The 15,638-nt window shown below is 47.7% G+C and overlaps 1 protein-coding gene across 3 annotated transcripts in view; it reads left to right on the forward strand.

The window, feature by feature from the left end:
• GRAP2 (GRB2 related adaptor protein 2) overlaps positions 1-15,638 on the forward strand; it is a 60,414-nt gene that overhangs the window by 18,642 nt on the left and 26,134 nt on the right. The window contains exon 1 of one of the 3 annotated variants that reach the window (XM_036019650.1): positions 1,316-1,399. The exons of 1 other annotated variant lie outside the window; for it this stretch is intronic. The gene's annotated coding sequence lies outside the window, so the exon portion shown is untranslated. Of the gene's footprint in view, positions 1-1,315; positions 1,400-4,043; positions 4,347-15,638 lie in introns of those variants that run through there. One more of the 3 variants, XM_036019651.1, reaches the window with a different exon arrangement.

The following is a 15,638-nucleotide window of genomic DNA, read 5'->3' on the forward strand; positions in this document are numbered from 1 at the left end:
ACCATCTCCAGGTTTATAGTATGTGCAGAAATATTATCTAGGAAATTTGGTTCTGAAATTTCTTATCATCTGCATCCATTAGCTCAAATGTTTAAAATCCATTGTTCGTAAGAGCAAAGTTACATTCTTTACAGTATTGGTTAATTACAATATATTGCCACAGTCACCTAATTTTCAAATGCATATTCAGCACAAGCCAAACCAGAAGAGACCACGAGTCATTCATCCATTCGTCAAATATTTATTGAGGGTCTACTATGTGCTACATGTTAGATTACAAATAAGACACTCCCTACTTGGAGGAGCTTTCAGCTTAGGAGGGAAGACACTGACGTAAGCTCACCATTGCAAAATGCTGCCATTAGATGCTGTACTTGAAGCTAGAAGGTGTCAGGATAACCCTGGGGGAGAAGGGAGGGAGAGTTCAGCTCTGCTTGGTGGGAACAGGAACAGGAAGGCTACACGGAGAAGGTGACTTTGGGACCACATGAGAGAATGGCAAGAATTGAGAGGAAAGGAGAAAGAGAGTGTTCAGGGAGAAGAAGCAATTTGCTTGTTGTATGGCCAGGGGACCTTCCATGGTGAAGGTATGAGTGGGGCCCAGGGTCTAGGAAGGGTGCAGAGATGTAAATCTGCTCGGGTCACCTGGGGCCAGGCTGGTAGTGACCAGACCAAGAAGCCTGAGCTCCACCTACAGGCACAGGGAGCCAGGGGAGGGCATGTTTTACAGATCACTCTGGAAGCAGTGAAGAGGGGACACGGGAGTATTTGAGCCTAGAGTCGGGGAGAAGCGGGCTGCAGCGGTCATGGAGAGAAATTATAAAGCCTGCGCTGAGGGAAAGGTGATGGAAAGAAGGGAGCTGATTTAAAGTTTATTTAAAATATAGGGTTTAAAGGCCCAGGAGAAAGGGCTGCTAGACTTGGGTAAAGAGGAAGAAAGAGAGGGAGAGGTCCAGAAGGAATTCCAGGCTCCTGTGGAGACCACAGTGGGGACCATGGCTGTACAGGCACCATATAGGGCCACAGTGGAGCAGGCACAAGTCGGCACAAATCCTTCTCCTGAAATGTCCCTCAGGGACACATGTCCCATTGCAAGTTGGTAGGGAACATCAACATCACATGCAAGGAGCCGTATGTGGGTTATTCTTTCTAGAATACCCTTTAATATAGGGAACACATGAGCTAAGATAATGTTTATGTAGGGCTCTTAATTTTTAATTGTCTGGAAATTAATTTTCCAAATACAGCGTTCGCATTGTCTCAGTTACCTATGCATGCCATAGTATAGATCTACTTGTTTGCTTGTTATCTGAAAGCAAGCTCCGTGAGGTTGAAGACTGTGCTGCTTTTCTTCACCTCTTCATCCCCAGCACCTCAAAAGGTGTTTGACTCATAATAGGTATTCAGTACACATTTGTTGGTAAAAACGAATGAATTTCCACGTGGGTAAAAAGAAACAATTCTGTCCTTTACTAATGTGGAAAGAAAAGAAAAGAGGAAAAAACTTGGGCTTAAAACAGTTTTACATGAACAGATCTAATTTGCAAAAATGGAACTGGAGTTTAAAAGCTATCTTTCTTCCTGAAGCTCTACTTCTGGGAAAATCACAGCTGCCAGCTTACGTGGCGGTTTTAACTGCCCGGTAACAAATTCTGCGCAGTTGTACATGTTGGCAAAGCTCAGCTTCCTTCAATGCCGTTGGATCAGTGAGGAAGTGCTGATTTTCCTTATTGATTTAATGCCAGTTCCTCTTTTGTGCAAAATCCCATGTGCTGCTCAATGGAACACGGACAATAAAAACTGAACATCGGGACCAGAATTCAGTCACTCATGTTCCTCCCCAGTCAGGTGACGTTAAACCATTTCTAATTTCAGCCTGGAGTGTTCAGTCGTTTTCCCCTTTAAATTTAGCAGAGTGATTATTCCTCCTGATGGGTTGCACATATGCTCCTTTTGATTCGTGAAATAGCTCATTCCTGGATGAACTTGAAGCTCCAAAGTAACGCATATGAAATACTGTTTATGAATCATGAGAGAAATGTTTCACAATCTCATTACTCTAAAATGGTTGCACCAAACCACTCTCTCCAAGTTTTTTTTTTCAAGACAGAAAAAAAACCCTTCAGGCTACAGCACTATGATTATAATAATAATCATACTTCCCATGGATTTTACTCAATGGTCTCATAGAGGCTACAAGGTGGAAAACATATTGGCAGCAAATGTTTCCTGTGAGCAGGACACTGTGCTAGGTGCATAGACTACCAAGAGGGGTGAGGTGTGGTTCCTATCCTCCGGGGCGTCCACATTAGCTGGAGAGGTAAGACACAATCCACAAAGGACGATTAATAGTCACAAATGAATGACAGGGTCAGTAGGTATCACACAGGGTTCAAAGAAGAATGAGGTGACCAGAGAGCTGAGATGGACTTGAACTTGAGTTGGACCTTAGGTGGGGGTCTGGAGTAAGAAAAGGCACAGCGGTGGAAACATTCATGGATATCATTGCTAGGGGTCCCATGTGGCTGACGCAGAGGTTGTGGCAGGTAAGGAGGGAATAGCTTGGGTATGGCCTTGAATGCCACTCTAAGGACTTTGGACTTGATTCTGTAAGTCAACTGGAACCACTGAGAGTTTTTGAGCAGAAAGGATGTGAGTTGAGCAATGCTTTACAGAAACTAAATCAAGCAGAGATCTGTGCTATGAATTTAATTGGGGTTGGCGGTTTCAGAATTGAGATAATGAGACGCTGACCCAGGCTGGGGCCGTAGGATATCTCCGCCATACATTACATCTCTGGGAACCCTTCTTAGGGACTCCTATAAAACTGTGCTCGGTGTGCCTAGCTGTCTCCACACTCTAAGGCAGTGAAACCGTGATGTTATTGTGTGCTGCACAGAGCCCCGCGGTTTGTACATGGAACAGGCCCAGGTGTGGTCTACGTGCAGACCTCAGAATCTAGGCAACTGGCAGTACGAAAGCTGGGAGGGACCTCAGAGCCTGCAAAGTCTGGCTCCTCCGCTCGCTGGTTCAGAAGCCGGCTGTGCTCAATTCACACAGCTCACCAATGGCAGAGCCAGGTTGTGACCGCATCTCCTTACTGCACTCCAGCAGCGCGTCCAAAGCAGGTCCAAATTCTGCTTTGGTGTGTGTGTGTGTGTGTGTGTGTGTGTGCAAATTCTGGCAGAATCCAGAAGAGATTTTTGGCCCCCTAACTGAGGTAGTTGAAATTCTTTTCCTTAACTCTCCCCAGACCCCCCGCCCCTCCCTGAGCCTGCACTGCATTCCTGCCCACTCCCTGCCTCTGTGCTGTCCTGCAGTACCTTCTGGCTTCTCGCTCTCTGCTCACACCCTGTGATTTCTTGTGGCCTGCCACTGACGGTGCCGTCCTCTTTGTCTGGAACACTTTAAGGCCCCAGCTTAGGGCACACCACCTTCAGGAAATGCCCCCTGGCCTCAGCCCCTCCCCTAGGCAGGCAAAGGTCTCCCTCCATGGAGCTTCCACACTACACACACAGAGTTCCATCGCTGTGTCCCCATGATATCTTATAATTGTCTGTTGATGGGCCTGCTTCCCTCCTGCCCTTCAGCCATGAGCTCCTGGAGGGCAGGAACTGTGGGGCTGCATCAATGAACACCCCGTATCTAGCCCAGTGCGTGGCACATACTTGCATTTAAACGTCTGCTGAATGAATGAATGACATTTGCCTTCTTGTTGTATTCATTCATTTAATAAATATTTATTGAGCAATTACTTATAATCGGCACCTCAATAGTCACACTTAAATGTCAAAATATACCAGTGCACTCAAGCTCCAAATTATGCATGCATCAATTATGCATGTAGGGTGTTAACACGCACACGCAGCAGGAACTGCGTACATAACCACACATACCGGAGCTAGCAAATGCAGTAAACTGCGTGCCAGATGTCCCTGTAATTTACAAAGACCCAAGAACCAAAAATGACAGTTAGCTCCATAAGCCCTCTAAAAGAAAAAAGAAAAAATGCATAAGAACAAAAGAACCTCAAGCAGAAGGAAGTGGCTATGTTTTTTTTCTGTGCACTCGAGCCGGGGGTGGGGGAGATTTATCAAAGCTTTCTATGCTGGGCAGGTTCATGTAAGTCTGAGTTCCTCAAGGGCTGGCTTTAGGAGCTGTTAGGAAAATTCATTGCCATGCAGGAGTCAGGGGACTGGTTTTTATTCCACTGGAAATTGTTAATGGGGACGGCATTAGCGGCCCCTTATTGCTCTGCCTGATAGAGAGACAGCAGGTTTACCCAAGCAATTCTGGAGCCCTGATCACTGCCAATTAGGGGAGCATTGTCTGGCTGACATAATCAAGTGAGTATAAATATATTTATTGTGATTAGAATGGGGGAGGGAAACAGCAGGAAGACTGAGGCAGAGACCGCCCACCCCCCCACCCCCGCCCTCCGCCTGGCTTCAGCTGGTATCGGGCTCAGCGTGTCTGTCACTGGGGACTCAGTTAAAGCAGCCGAGGGCTTTCTGAGGTGGAAGGCACAGTGGAGAATTCAGGACTAGAACTGGTTTTTCCCAGAAGGGGCCCTGTCTGTCTTTATTTTTCCTCCTTGCTTCTTCCCTTCTTTTCATGTTCGTTTCTGCGAAAGCTGAATAGAGAAGAGAAACCAGATGCCACGTTGATCACATTCTAATTCTGCCCTGTCGTCCACGCCGCCCCCACTTAGCTTACCTGCAGCTCAGAGAGATGGCTGGGACAGCACTGTGACGGGACCTGCCGCCCCCTCTGCCTGCCTGGCTGTGCAAGGCTGCCTGGCACGGGGTTGCATCTCACTGTGGACGTGTGGGGCTTCCGTGGGAATATCTGCGATGTGTCTCGGAGCTGGGGTTGAAAGAGCCCAATAAAAAGAGTCCCCTGCAGTGGACTAGATGTGGAAGGAATGTCTCACATTTTAACAGCTAAAAAAGGAGGGCGGGCGTTTAAGTCCCATCTGGTGGCATTTTTGTCTGACTGGAGACTGGGGTCTGTTTGAGCATCTGCACACATTTCAAAATGCAGGCAGCACCTATTCATCCCCAAACAAATGGCCAAAGGCGTCATTACAGAGGGACCCGTGACTGAATTTCAGCTCGTGGCTGAATTTGAATTCTGGTCAGTGCAGGGCTGGTCCATCAGACACACGACTTTTCTCTTCTCACCCTTGACTGTGTGACAACAGCAGTTCCAGGGCTGAGCTGATTTCAGCCTCTTTCCCCAGCCCCTCTCGTGCATGCTGCTCTGTTCTGCCCCTGAGGGCCCAAGGTGCTTCCCAGCGGCTACCGCAGAGTGAGGAACCCCCAACCTTGGGTGCCTTGCTTCCCTAGGTCCGGTTCCCTTCGGTTCGTCTTCACAGCTGCCAATGGCTCTCAGCCTGTCTTCCTGAATATTTCAAAAACGGTTTTATTACTGGTAGCAGAGATATAATTTGTGACCATATAAGGGAAGGTGCAGATACACAAAATAATAAGGGGCCCGTGTAAGAGAGACGTCATTTGTACAGATCACTCAGCCTGAAGACATCTGACCACTCTTATTCAGCCTGATCCTGCTAAATATTTCCTTCATCGGCTGCTCCAAGGCTGTAAGGCCAAGCTCTCCACCCAGCTACCAGAAAGGAGCATTTCTTTTGCCTTTCAGATTATTGTGGACAAAACGCTTCTTTTTTCCTGTCTTCCACATCTTGCCAGATAATATTGTTTTTTGAGAACAAAGTCATATTTACCCATTAACAAATTACCACGTGCAGTGAAAATACTGAGCAACTCTCTCACGTTGTTAATAAATGGTTTATTCGCCTTGGCTGAACCTTGACCACTGTTCCCTTCAAGTTGGGTTAATTTTCTCTTGTTGGTTTTCGTTGACTTACAGCAAATAGAATTTGGTTTTCTGTTTGATTCTGCTTTTTGAGGAGTGGGCCTGCCTCCACTGGGTCTGTTTGTTTTGTGAGTAGGTCGAATTAAACCCCTAACATTTATCGAGTAGCCTATGGTGTTGGGTGTTCTGGGTTCCTGTGAAACACTCCCCACTTGGAGGTTGGATGAAGTCACTAATCTAAATGTTAACTCCCTCCGAATCCATTATTCCTTTTGCTGTGTAGATGGGGGCATGCAATAGCCATCGACCAAGAGACAGTGGGGTGTCACAAACCGAGCTTGAGTTCTGTCGTCTGCGAGACCTGCATTGTACAGCAGTACAACCTTGGGCGCCTTGCTTCTCTCTTTTGGTCTTGCACTCTTTGTTATGAATGCTGGTGGGAAGAATGGAACAGTCTGTTCCTCTCTGCTGTTCTCCTTAATGAGACCAAGCCGAGCAGACAATGAAGAGCCTGGTCTAACTACCCAACGATGGTACAAATTGCATATGGCTGTAAGAAGGTCTCTTTGGCCTGGGTGTTTCGGTGACATTCAGTGCTGTATTTGATGCATACCACTTAGCTAAGGGGATCAAACCTATCGAACACACACAAAGCTCTTGATCTGGTTGGACATTCTGTCTTAGATCATTTTGATTCTTTTTACTTAAAGAAGTACTGATGCTTTTTATTTAAGAAGTACTGATGGTACTTCTTACCAGGAAGCAGTAAAAGAACAGATAGCAGTCCAGTTAATGGTACTATATGCCAGCTTGCTGGTTTTGAAACTATACTGTGGTGATGTAAGATGTCACCATTAGGGACAGCAGGATAAAAGGGTGCAAGGGAACTCTCTGTACTGTTTTTGCAATTCCCTGTGCATTTATTATTATTTCAAAATAAGAAATTAATGAGAGAATAAATAGGAATGGGATTGCAATCGGAGAAATGAGTGCTCATCTTGGTTTTAGTCCCTCGCTGGACTGTTACTGACATTTTGTTCACCTCTTCCTTGCCTTTTCACATATCGAATTTGTGAGTAGTCGGATGAGAGCCAGGGCTCATTTTTCTGCAGAAGAGAAGAAAGAAGTAGGATGAGCCCAGAGAACCCCTGCCAGCATCTGATTAGAGGTCCTACTTCCTGCCTCTCCCCACCCCCTTTACCTCCACAAACTTACCTTCTGCATGCACACTCACCTGTCCTTCCTTCCATCCCACTCAAGGGGAAATGCCCCACCTGCTGCTACAAGTGAACTCCTTCACACGCACACAAGGCATCCACCCGTTCCCGCCGTCTCCAAAGCCTCAGTCCTTCTACCCAGTCTCCCCTTGTGAGTTCCTCCTTACCCGGGGTTTTAACAACCACCCGTATGAGACTAGCTCCCAAATGTATACGTCTACTCAGACTTTTTTGCTGAGATGCACACCTACATACTCAACCCCTGACTGGGAATCTCTACCTAGGTGTTTCACATTTCAAATTCCTTCTAGTTCATCTTTTCTTCCTGTATTCCCTCATCTCTGAAAATGTCATTGCCATCTACCGTATTGCTCGAGGCAGAAGTATAAGAGCCATTCCAAGGCTCACGCTGCCCTGTGTGCAGCCTCTGGCCACATGTGCAATTAAGTACTTCTGATACAGCTGGTCCCAGCTGAAACGTGCAGTAAATGTAAAATACACACCAGAATTAGTTCAGAAAAGAGAATACAAACTATTTCAATAATGTTTTACACCGATTTCATGTTGAAATAATATTTTGGATCTATTGGGTCAAGTAAAACAAATTATTAAAAATAATTTCCTTTTGCTTTTTAATGTACTAGAATGTTTAAAATTACATACGTGGCTTTCATGATACTTCTGTTGTATAGTGCTGCTCTAGACTCATCTGCCTTTCAGCCACACCCAGTTGGCCAGAAGAAGGTCACAGTGATTCTCTTGAGTCAAGCAAGACAAGGGACAACATTAGTTAGGTGCACAGGCTGAAACTGAATCCTGGCTCCACATTTTTTGATGCATGTGAACCTTGGCTTGTGTTTAACCTCTCTGAGCTTCAGTTTTCTCACCTACCAGGTACATATGAAAATAGTTCTTACTCCTTAGGTTCTCTTGTGAGCATAAAATGAGATGATACATGGAAAACACTTGCTATGGAGATAAAAGCACGTGCAAAGGCGCAATGTCAGGAGAAAGAGCGTGATCTCTCACTGTCAGGCCCCCATCAGTTCTAACCAAGGTTACTTACAGTAGTTTCTCAATCTCCAGTTCACCCTGCCCTCCAGTCCCTCACACTGCCACCAGATTAAACAGCTGCATTATCAAAATTTTTAGTTATTCCCTATCACCTTTGAGATAAAGTCCAAAGTCTTTGGCACACTACAAAGTCCCTCCATGGCCTGCCCTCACCCAAATCACCAGTCCCACCCCTGCCAATCTACGATGGCCGCAATGAACCTGACGGGCTCCCCTCCTACTCCTGGCACATGCCATCCTCCCTGTCTGTGATGTGCATGCCCTCTACTTGTCTGCAAGGCTGAGTTTGTCTCCTCATTTGGGAAACTCCCCTGGCCCCTCCTGCACCTGTGCCCATCCAGGCTAGAGAGGAGCCATTCCCTCAGACTCCTTGACCACTTGAGGTTTGGCTCCGTCGTCACACCGATCTCCCTGGTCTGGCCAACTGGTCTCTCCTTCCTGCAACACTGCGAGCCAGCTGAGGCCGAGGGCGGGCCTCGCGCTCCCTCTGCATCTCCCTGCTGAGCACAGTGCCTGGCACAAAGAAGGGCCTAGTAGATGTTTGTTGAGCAAATGCGTCAAGTGTACAGGAGATACTCCTGAGAGAGATAAGGAGCATGGGAGCCCAGTGGAATCACGCAGCAGAAAACCTGAAGACAACCTGCCCAGGGAGAAATCACTGCTTCTTGGCCATGCAGACGGAGTTGGGAGAGAAAAAATCTGGGCAAGGAGTCAGTCATGGGAGATTTGAAGTGAACAACTCTAAAAAAGAAAAAAAATCATGCAAAAAACGGAACTGCATTTCGTACTGCTGGTGGTTTAGTAACTTCCTCCACCGGGGTTCCAGGAAGAGACAGGCTCTAGGAAGGCACAGGCCATGTGCAGAGAGGACGAGGTATCAGCAACCGATTTGAGGATTATTTGTCATCAGGACAAATACATGGCAATACAAGTAAATGTCAACCTGTGTCCACGTGACGAGACTAATAATTTACTAGGGCTGCTGCCCAGGAATTTTTTACTGTGGTGCAAATGCCAAGCATGGAAAAATTTGACAAGTTATAGATATGAGAAAGCAGATAGTGAGTTTGAGAAAAACGACATGAAATGCCAGAGTAATCACAAGAGGAATATCTGAATATGTAAGAGGGCTTAGAGGGTTTCTGCTTCACCACAGTTTAGATTACAAGAAAATTCACTTATAAAAACAGAAATGTCAATATATAAAACCCACTATCAAAACACATAGTATTCCAGAGTACACGCTAGTAAGAAGACACCTTTTGACCCACACAATATTAAAAGTAACAAATAAAACAAGAAAGGTGGAGAAAGGAAGTAGGACGTTTTGAAGCTCACAGGGTACGTGAATGAGAAAATACATACTTCTGCGTGCAAACCACGACCTTCACCAGAACACCTGAAAACTCCGCCCCAAGACCTCAGGTCTCGTGGCACGGGCTAGCCCACTTCCCCGTCTCATGTGACAGAGCGTGTGGGGCAGGCGTCGTGTGGGGGAGGGGCAGCAGGCAAGGATCAGGATGGGGCGTTGGAAAGACAAAATGATTCCCTGCCATAATTCTTAACACTGAAATTTCCATCAAGAAGGTCAAAATTTGAGATCTACTAGAAAACTGTCTGTTGTGTATTTGAATTCTACTGATTTTTATCCAGCAGGCCTCCTTAGCGGGGTGGCACTTGGCCATGCACGCTTCCCGAGAGCCCCGGCACGTCTCAGTCGCTGGGTACCGGCGCACAGTGGAGGAGAAGTTAACCCCTACTGCATGCCCACTATGTGCCAGGTACCACGCTAAGACATTTAGATGGATATTCCACATATTGTTCACAAGAACACTAGGAGGCAGGCACTCTTGTTATTCCTGTGTTAAAGGTGAGGAAACGGGGGCTCAGGGGGATAGATAACTTGCTCAGGGTCACCCAGATAGTGGCAGTGGTAGAGCTGGGATTTGAACTCTGGCAGCCTGACTCCAAAAGCCCATGTGCTTACCTGCCTCATCTGATGTGGCCCCAGTACCGCCAGGGGCAGAAACATTGAGTCCCCCAGAAGAATAAAAGAGCAAGGGTGCAAGGTATGATGGGCAGGTCCTGAGTTAGGCCTTAAAGGAGCAGTTTTGAAATTAGACTAGGTGCCTTTGTTTCCGTTAGAAAAGCGTGCCCCTAACTTAGCCAGGTACAGCCCCACACCGGGACTCACAGCTGGAACAGGAGGCAGCAGGCGGACTTCAACCCGCCGCAGTCTCAGCCAGGGGCCCCTGCGCAGTGAACAACATGCACCACTGTGCATAGCAGCCTGCGTTCGACGGTGGAAGAGGAACCAGCGCAGAGGCAAAGATGCAGATGGGGCAGTTAGAGAATAATTAGGAAGCATTTACTAAAGCTCATTGCATGGAGTACGTGGTTTTTTGAAGTCAGTTTAGAGAGACACGGTGAGGGCAGATGGATGAAGGGGAGTCCATCGAAACGACAACAGGGGAGTCCGAGTGGATCTGGGAGGTGGTGGGTCGGCTGGGAAGATGGCCCCACGGATGTGTATGACGGAAAGCTTCAACACACAGGGGTCCTGGCTCCATCAAGTAGGGGGGACAGGGTGGGAATGCGGTGTGGTAGGTAAGGTGACAGTAGGCTTTTTAAGAGACATCGAGGCTATTGAGTTCAATAGCCTGGAAAAGGGGATGAGAAGTGGGGAACAGAAGGCACGAGAGGGGGAAAGTGAGTGAGAAGACAAATGCCTTCCACGTTGCATCTTCCCCAGGATGGCCCCGAAGGAAGAGCTGCCCCTGTTCTGGTGCGTTTCCTCCCCGAGAGGGTTATTGGCCCGGCAGATAAGGAAGGGGCCACAGGCACACACAGTGAGTGCAGCGAGGCATCTGGTTACGTTTGTCCTGATATCCCAGGGAACAGAGCGCAGGAAGGCAGGCTGAATGATAGCTGCTTAATCTGGTGTGTTTGGAGGCAGTACGCAAAGTAGGTTGATTCAGAGATTAACGACAACCTGGAGGGAGACTTTAAGTAAGAAACTGAGTTCCGAGATAACCAATTTGCTTATGATCACGCAGCAGGTGAAGGCAAGAGTCAGGACTCAAACCCAGCTCTGCCTGACTCCAAAGCCCATGTTCTACTTATTATGGAATAAACACCAAAAAAGGCAGTAAGTCTGCCTGTGAAAAAACAGAGTTGGAAGAGATGTCCGGAGGGGAGGAATGCAAATCCGTGCCAGAAAGAATTGTGGCTGACGGAAGAAACTGCCAGCGGGGAAGGACAAAAACAAGATGAATGTCAAAAAGATTAAATGTGAGCCTCTTGTTTAGGTTTTCAAACCCCCCTGCAGAAGCAGAGAGGCCTGGCCTGCTGCCTCTTCACAGTGGGGACACTTGGGGTTTTGTCAGAGCTGTTGAACTCCCTAACGGCCCAGAGTGTAACACATCATTAGAAATCTACTGTCCAGATAAGCGGTTAAATAGTCCAGCCATACTCGGTCCGGCTCAGACCCCTGGCTTCAATAGCAGGTGACACGTTCTGAGAAGAACATTGAGAAACCGCGATGTGACCTGAAGACAAGGCCCAGGAGAGCAAGGAGTCTGAACCTTGTCATATGGAAGGCTGTAGAGGACCCTGGGGACATTTAAGTCTGTAAATAAGAAATCGGGACTTGTGAGCATCTTCTTCATATATCCAACGCTTTCATTCCTCAGGGCAGAATTCAGACTGAAAATTAGAGCGAGCCATTCACCAAGTTACTCGTCCTCTCCCACTTCCACCCCTCCCTGTGCCCGTTCTCCGACATCTCAAGGAACTAGGGAAAGACCCGACCAACTTTCGGGGTCACTTCCAACTTTGGGAGCCTAAGATTTAGGGTCCTACTTGCTGTAGGGCCCCGAACTCAATAGCCTGGAAAAGAGGCTAAATCAAGCCTGGCAATTAAAAAGAAAGAGAACTACTTTAAACAAGGCGAATACAGGTGTTCCTCAGTTTAAACAAACTCAAATTAAGACCTAAATTTCCAGTTGATGGAAGTAATTTGCACTATCATTCTTCTAATTGGCAGCTTTTTAGTGCCTTTATGGGTGAGTTAATATTTTAAAATGTAATTATCACCAACTTTTCAGGACAGACATATCAGGGGAAGCAAGGGAAGCTGTTACATGGGTTAATGTCCACTTCCATGAATTCTACGCCCCGCAAACTGAACAATGACTGCATTCCAAATAATAAATGGGTGCTTGGGTATATAAATAAAAAGTGACAGGAAGATTAAAGTGGCTGTGGTCATTCAGTCATCTCCTGTACCCTTCTGAGCTCTGCCCAAATAAGAATTAAGGCAACGCAGATGGTGAAGAAAAGGGGAGAGGACGCCGAGTGTACGTGCAGCGTTTGCAGATGACCTTCCAGCCCCGGTGAGACAGAGCAAGACCACGAAGGCTTTCGGATTTATGATCAGTGAGCCATGCTTCCCGAAATCAATAGAAACAAACATGAAAATCAATGAAAACAAACACGGAATGAACAGCAGGAGAGAAAAGGGAAAGAGGACGTAAATGCACCATAAAATCCCGGTGACGCGTGTGAGGGGAAGTCACGATGTGAATAGAAACTAGGAAGTGAAAAAATAAATGAAGCCTGAGAATCTGCAAAATGTCTGTCTGTCTGTCTGTCTGTCTCTCTCCTTCTCGCCCTCCACTCGCATCCTCCACCACCCCTCCCTCCCATCTTACAGGGCTCATTGGGTAGTTTCTGATTCTGGCAGGTGTGACTAATGCCTCACTCACGTTGGGGTTTTGACAGCAGGATTCACGGTGTCTCCGTAAACAGTTGTCATTACTTTAGGAAACGGTGAGGGTAACACAAGGGAATGGCAAGTGTCCTATCAGCTCCTCAGCAGACTGGGGCTGGAGGGAGCAGCTCCAGCAGGGTTGGTGGGCTCTTTCCATTTCATGTTTGTTGTATTGGATCGATGTTGGCTTACGGTGTCACTTAAACAAGCAAAGTGGAGGAGATGTAAAAACAAAAGCATTTTAAATATACTTTTTTTTCCTAATTAGATACAGTGAGGAATGCTTTGAAGAGGAAGAAAAAGAACTTGAAAAAATATGGGGACAGTTGATGGGAAAAGCTAGGAGAGAGAGAGAGAGAGAGAGAGGACACTGAACAGAAAGGAAAGGAAAAGAAGAGAACAGTAGCTTGTTAGTGTATTCACTGAGACTGTTTCCAATCCTGCAGTTGCCTTAAAGCAGGTGATTGCCTGGCCCGAGGTCAGCCAAGTTTATTGCAGTCTTTGCCTCCTTGACTGAGGAGTAATGGGCTTGGATTTTGTGGGTATGTGAGAACTGTCGCCGTCCACTGCTTGGCTGGAGAACAGCGCTCAGGAAGGTTCGGGGGGCCTCCAGCTAGTTGGTGGTTACCCCGCGCCAGCGTGGGACTCGCGCCCCGGTGCTAGGACTGCCGGAGGCCCCGTGGGGAAGCAGAGCGAGCAGCCTTGGGAGCCAGCAGACAGGTCCGCTCCTCTCCCCCCTCCGTTTCTCGGCTATAGAATGCAACATTAATTTTAAGTGTGATAGTAATGATCGTAATAGTGGTAGACCCTATCGACACACGGAGCTCAGTCTTAGCGGGTTGTGCCTGGGTGTAGGTGAGGCTCCCTCCCGTGCTGTCCCAGCGTGGCCGCCCAGGGGCTTCCTGTGTGTAACACGGCTGCGCGGTGACCGAGCTCTGGGCCGGCAGCGAGGTTTAGAAGCCAGCCCAGTGTTCTGTTTCCCCGCCGTCCATTTCTGCACTTCCCTCTGGTCGGCCGCACCTTCTCTCTCTTCTCCCGGGACTGTCTCCATCCCAGGGGCGCTGCGCCTTCCCACGGCTTCACGGCCAGCGCACGGCGGTAAGCGGAGAGACGCCGGCACCAGCGCAGGGCGGATAAGGAAAAATGGGCTTGGAAAGCTGAAAGGAGTGTATGCTTGATAGATACACACTTTCTAGAAAGTTTTGACATTTTTTTCTCTACGAGAAAGGACGATAGATAGCAGAGATGCAAAAATGCTTTAGAGAAAGATGCTGAACTATTGAACACGGAAGAAGAACCGAGCATTCTCCGTCCTCTTCCTGACAGCGTTGTGGGGTGAGGGTTACAACTGGATTCCTGATGAGGGCCCTGAGGCACAGAGGAGTTCAGTTTTCCCAGGTACTGAGTCAGACTTGAGAGCTGAAACCGGTCCCTCGGACATCCTGGTCCCGTGAGCCTCCACGGCTGGCAGCCTCACCCGGCGCAGAGTGGCAAGTTAGGAAGAAAGGGGAAGAATTTGCTTGAGCTTGATAGGACATATACATTACATTTCAAGAAAAAAGATATTTTTCTTACAAAAACATTGAGGACAAGTAAGAGTTTCTGTGACATCCTTTGAACTTAGAAACAGGTTTTTTTTTTTAAAGATTTTATTTATTTATTTTTAGAGAGGAAAGGGAGGGAGATAGAGAGAGAGAGAAACACCAATGTGTGGTTGCTGGGGGTTATGGCCTGCAATCCAGGCATGTACCCTGGCTGGGAATCGAACCTGCGACACTTTGGTTCACAGCCCACGCTCAATCCACTGAGCTACTCCAGCCAGGGCTAAACAGTTGTTTTATAAGCCAGACTGGGGTTGATTGAAGAAGAGTGAGGTAATAAAAAATTAGAACAAGGAATAATACCATAGGTCAACTGTGCTTTAACAAGAAAAATAATTTTTAAAACCTAAACCAGAAAAAGGAACAGCAAATGACCCTGCATCTGGACATCACCCCGTTTACAAGGCTGGGGAGGGGCCTGCACAGGGACGAGCCCCTGATTTGTTTTCTTTGCTCTTCTGTTTTCTCCTCCCACTGCACTACTCCCCATTCCCCACCCCACCTCCGGAAAAACAGAAACAGAAACCTTAAGCAGGAAAAGAGGAGCTGATTTAAAAAGAGGGAAGCATCCTTGAGACCAGTGAAGTCTCCCTGATCCCCAGTGACAGACAGGGGCCTGCAGAACCGCACTTTGGTTAAACAAGGATGTGCAGGATTTAGAGGGACTCTCCAGTCGTAGCAGGTTTGCAAGTCTTTGAAATATATTTGTTTGGCTTCCAAACCTAGAAACCAAGTGTCTTCTAGCTGGAGGGATGATTCCCGTTGGGAAAATAGGAAGAAATCTCAAGGCGGGGCCGAAGGGCAGGACTGACACTTGAGGAGGTGACACTCGAGGAGACTGACAGAGAGGGTCTGGTGGAAGAGCTGGACTGGGGGGGTGAAGCCAGCCTCACCGAGGGGGGCTCTGGTCTCAGCCTGATGTCCAGGGAGAGGACAGCACACCGCTCCTGCCCAAGCTCCCTGTTTCACCTGCAAACCCACTGCCCGTTAGTGACCTGTCACCAGGGACAGCTCTGATGCTGCTTTCCCCAGAAGTGGAGCAGCCAGAGAGTGACTGCAGGTGGGGGGGGCCCACCTGCACAGAAAGATGGGGGACACCCTGAAGGCTTCTTTCATAAGCCCCCTCCTTGCAGTCCC

The sequence above is a fragment of the Phyllostomus discolor genome, chromosome 2 (genome assembly GCF_004126475.2).
Source record: "Phyllostomus discolor isolate MPI-MPIP mPhyDis1 chromosome 2, mPhyDis1.pri.v3, whole genome shotgun sequence".
Lineage (NCBI taxonomy): Eukaryota > Metazoa > Chordata > Mammalia > Chiroptera > Phyllostomidae > Phyllostomus > Phyllostomus discolor.